Source organism: the organism of the source record quoted next, unplaced genomic scaffold, assembly GCF_019419815.1.
Source record: "Pyrus x bretschneideri cultivar Hongxiangsu unplaced genomic scaffold, Pyrus_bretschneideri_v1 Contig4, whole genome shotgun sequence".
Lineage (NCBI taxonomy): Eukaryota > Viridiplantae > Streptophyta > Magnoliopsida > Rosales > Rosaceae > Pyrus > Pyrus x bretschneideri.
In genome coordinates this window covers 10,688,303-10,693,577 of record NW_025999723.1, presented here as the reverse complement: position 1 = coordinate 10,693,577, position 5,275 = coordinate 10,688,303, and positions in this window count along the sequence as shown.

Sequence of the window (5,275 nt, the reverse complement as noted above, 5' to 3'; positions counted from 1 at the left end):
ATTACCTATTAAATGTTGTAATCCTAAAGGGTAAGGAATTAACCTTCCATACTACTATAAATAAAGGCACAAAAATGTGGAATAACACACATCCACAATTACACATCTCTCTCCTTCTCTCTTTACGCCGCACCCTCTCTCTCTTTTTGGCCTCCATAATTGTTCAGTAAATTATGCTACAACACGTTATCAACACGCTCTTGATGCTGCGCTAAAGAGAGTTTGATTTTCCATCAATGGAGCATTACGTTTTAATTATTCTTTTTTATGATTAATTTATTATTTTGAATTGATCTACATGCTATTGATTCAATTTAATTTTTATGTGTTGAACGTGATACAACGCATTGGAGATGCAATTCCGGCTTTCCAAGGAGGATCTTCTACAAATTCAAAGGATTTTATTGTTTTCTGCCAATCAGATACGCTTAAAATAAAGTAAGATATTTGAAACGATCTTGAAGCATGAAAACATTCCCCATGATGCATGAACTCCCCCTATGTTTATATTTTCCTTCCGATATATATATATATATATATATATATATATATTGTATATGTTTATATATTTGTTTCATGCATTACGCATATATGCTCTGCGGAATTGTGAGTCAAAGAATCAAAACAAATTAGAAGCAATTGGGGTTTTTGAAACCCTAGAAATTTCAAAAGAAAAACAAGGTTACGGGAATTTTTTGGCTAAGGCCACGTCCTGGGTTTTTGACTTGCTGGATCCACATACTTGGGTTCCACACGATTGGGCCTGCAGCCTCAATCCATACCTTGACCTATCTCACCAAAAGCTAGCCTTGCTAAGCTTCTTGGCCCAAAACTCAAAGCCAGCGTGTTGGGCTTCATCCATGCCGAGCCGCACCAAGCTAGCAACTTGTGCCAGCATCACGGACTGGGTTTGTGAAAGTTGCTAGGCTCTTGCCATCCCCTCAAGCAACATACCAGCATGTGCTGGGTTCTTCCCATCCCCTCGGCCCAATCTGTAACAAGCTTACAGTTTGCACTACAGCGAATTGGGTCGCTTTGCAGCCGTTTCCCCAAGGCCCAACAGGCCTGCAGCCTTGTCCCATGTACTATAGCCAACCTAAATATGTTAAGCTGTGTCTCTTTTTTGACCCGACGCCATATTTTGGCATCCCCCACTTCTTAACCATACCCAAATTTTTTTGGGACATTTTTGGTTAATGCTAATTAAGTTATAATTCACTTGTCACTTGGTCCACCGCCATCTAAAGTGAATATGACCCAAAGTCATTATTTTTGCTTCTACGATCAACCCTGAATAGTCTCGATCTATTGAATTAATTAAATGTGACATGCAGCCCATTAATCTGATAATTAATCCAAAATTATTGGCCTGAAGCCCATGAATCGTTAACATACTTTCGTAGTCCCGAAGCACTCACACTTAAGTCCTTGAAGCAACCCAAATCCACTACACTTAGTTGTATATTGCATTATGTGTTTCTTGCAGGAACCTCTCTTTTATAAACTAAACGTTCATAAACTAAATTGAACCTGTAGTTTCAAATTTAGTGCCTTTGAAACTCGAAGTTTTCATAAAACAATACACCCATGAAAACCCGAATTTTTCATGAAAACCATGTCTTAGAATCCGAATGTTCTAACTTTGATGCTTATGGATGATTCATTCCCATAGCACCAATCACAATCTTGTTCTCTCCAATTCAGTGGATTGTCGAACCATCACAAGTTCGATTTTCCTGATTTGGACGTTTTCTAATAGAAACCACTTTATGTGGGGTGTAAGACGTGAATCTCCACTTGACTCTCAAGAAGTTGAGAAAGCATTAAAGCCAACAATGGCATGGAAGAGCTAAATAAGCCTCCGCCATGATCTTTATTCGAAAACTTATGCCCGAAGCATTACCAACAGAAGTACCTCATAAATGACGATTTCATGTCTCTTTGGCTTGCTCCTACGGACTGTCTAATCATGAAAGACATTGCCTGAAGCACACCATGATTACGTCTATGAATGAGTACAATTCTGAAGTTTATAAATCCAATCACATTTTGACTGTAGAATACTTTTCTCGTCCTTCCATGTTTCTAACTCACCCTTGAAGCAATAGTGTAGAAAGCGGAAGTTTACCAAATTTTGGATCTGATAACTGCCACAAACATAGGGTAGAATCAGGGCCTGCCAAGGTGTGGCATCATGCCCGAAGCGTGATCCTTGGTACCTAAGACCTAAAACTTCAAGAATAAGGGATAATATTCTCGAACCTCAACCCTGCAAAATCTACTTCCATATTGATGGAATAGATCATTGGTTATGCACCTGTTCGTGCCCCTACCAATGTTGTTGAAGAGTACCATTCTAGTAGTCAATATATGAGACTAATTTTGCTCCACCAAAGATCATTGGAAGAACAGAATTTTGACATGGATGGCCTTGTTGGCAGAATCCCCTTAGTAAACCATTTACTTTGTGAACATTTTTCCATATTCTTGGATTCAAGCTTGGTGTATGTTTTACTTATGGATAATCTTATTGATATTGTCCTCGAATATGAGTTAATTGAATCATGTTTCTTAATACATGTGACCAATTCAATTAAACAAGTGATTAGGTAGGAATGTGGGAAAGTTAGTTGTCTGGATGAATACGTACTACGCACACTAACTTTACACCTAAATCACATCTCTAACAACGACTTCAGGTCTATCCAACCTGATTAACAGCATTGGCACGTTCCTCATTGTATGAATGGTATTGAATTATCATTTAAGGGACCTTAAATTCTCCCTGACGTTGAGTTTTTAAGGATATTCGAGATGACAATGATCATAAATGAAACCACTGAAGAAAATAGAGTGAAAATCTTTGCACCACTTCAAAAAATGAGCCTGAAGCTTTGATTTGGGGCCAATGGGTTGTCTTCCAACTGGGAATACACCATATATGGCCTGCTTAGAGCCTGGTGATTGAGCAGTTTACTTGCTTTGGCACGACCTTTTGGGACACTTAGGTCGAACAATGATGCTACAACGCATCTCCTTATCTAAAGTAAGGATATTCTGCCTACAAGCACACTTTTCCAAGCATGCTCATTAAGGAAATTGATTTTCTACATCATTCCTCGCAAAGATACGATATGATTCTCTTTTCACAGTGGATTCAAGGGAATATATGTGGACAAATCCAACCAAAATACGGACCATATAAATACTTATGGTTTTGGTTGATGAATCGACAAACTGGTCACATGTTTGTCCATACACATTACTGCTAAACCTTATGGCCGATTAAGGGTTCACCACCTTACTTATCCCTTAAGGTCTGGGAAACTGGATAATGCCAGAGAGTTTATATCTAAAGTATTGCATGTATTTTGGGTTTATAATTGAACATTGAATTCTCATGTTCACTCTAAAAAGTCTGGCCTAGTGATCATAAAGCCCAATTTAAATGATCACCTGAATTTTGATCAACGTACCAAGTTTTTGGTTTCTGCCTAAGGCTATGCAATCCTTGTACACAATTATGTTGGTTCGCCTTGAGGCCCATTGTCACCCAACCTATATGACGTTACAGTTAGTTACTGGGTATGAACTGATGATTTTCATATTTACGCATTTGGGTAAGCATTCCATATGCCAAGTTGCGCCGCTGCAACGTACCACCATGGGTCTTCAAAGAAGGATGTGTATCTTTTGTCGATCATGATTCTCCTTCACACTAGCACTCTTAGAGCCCTTTCATGCGATCTTTTTACTACTCATTTGCGGGTTGTCACTTTAATAAGACAGTCTTCCCGCCGTTAGGGGGAGATAAGAACATCAACGTTCCTGTAGAACGACGCAAATTTGCGTGGACGTTGCCCATTATGTCTCATCTCGATCTCTATACCGCACAAGTGTGATAAGCAAATGTGATGAATTCTAGTTTTCAGAATGTTGCCCCATATGCATTCTTCTGAACTAGATAAAGTGACGAGATCATATACCAGCTGCAAACATGCTTGCAAGGATAGACGTACTCAAAGGACGTCGAGTCAACATTCCTAGAGGGTGTACCACCCCTATTGGACGGTTTGGAGGCCCCTGTTGGAAAGTCCGGTACACCGGTAGATAGCCAGTCAATCTACCTTGGCCTGGAGCACAACAGATCATTCAGTTCGTAGGATTCACTTCCCTGGAAGAGGAAGACATGACACAACAATGAATCTAAACTCGATTGCTATCTTAAATCATTTCCATCTTATGAGATTAATCCGGATTTCTCCCGACCCATTATGTCTCATCTCGATCCCCATACCGCACAAGTGTGATAAGCAAGTGCGATGAATTCTAGTTTTCAGAATGTTACCCCATATGCATTCTTCTGATCTAGATAAAGTGACGAGATCATATACCAGTTGTAAACATGCCTGCAAGGATAGACGTACTCAACGGACGTCGAGTTAACATCCCTAAAGGGTGTACCGCCCCTGTTGGACGGTTTGGACGCCCCTGTTGGAAAGTCTGGTACACCGGCAAATAGCCAATCAATCTACCTTGGCTTGGAGCACGACAGATCATTCAGTTCGTAGGATTCACTTCCCTGGAAAAGGAAGACATGGCACAACAATGAATCTAAACTAGATTGCTATCTTAAATCATTTCCATCTTATGAGATTAATCTGGATTTCTCTCGAGACTTAAAGTTCTTGGTCCAGTATACTAGTTTGGATGAGCTAAATGAAATTGAAATAAGATTGTCATCGATGATGTTTTCACTTATATGGTAGCTACCGACATAAATGAAAAGCGACGATATTGAACCGTGTTCCGTTGATTAAGTGGCAACGTATAACTGATTGGACAACTGAAATTCAATCCAGGTCAAATTTCTTACCAAACTGTGCATTGGACATGTTGTTCCTACACTACCCAAGGTAACCCTATTGTGTTACAAGTGGGAAAGGAAGCGTTATGAGATGAATGAAATAATACGATATGATGCACGCCTTACGGCGTAAGGTTTCTCTTAAAACATCCTGTGATTGATAGTACCATTATGAAATGTGGTTAGTTTTTTCTCCATGGGGATATAGATATAGAGATTTACATGTAAGTTCCTAAAGAATTACATGGATTGGTTCAAATAGTTCCAAAACCACGGAACACTCTCTTAACTCGTTTTGAGGCGTTCACTTACAATCCGACGGATGTGGTATACCCGTCTATGTGATTATTTGATCAGTCAGGGATATGAATTATGCCCTTACGTATTAAACTATGAAGTCTTGTTTCA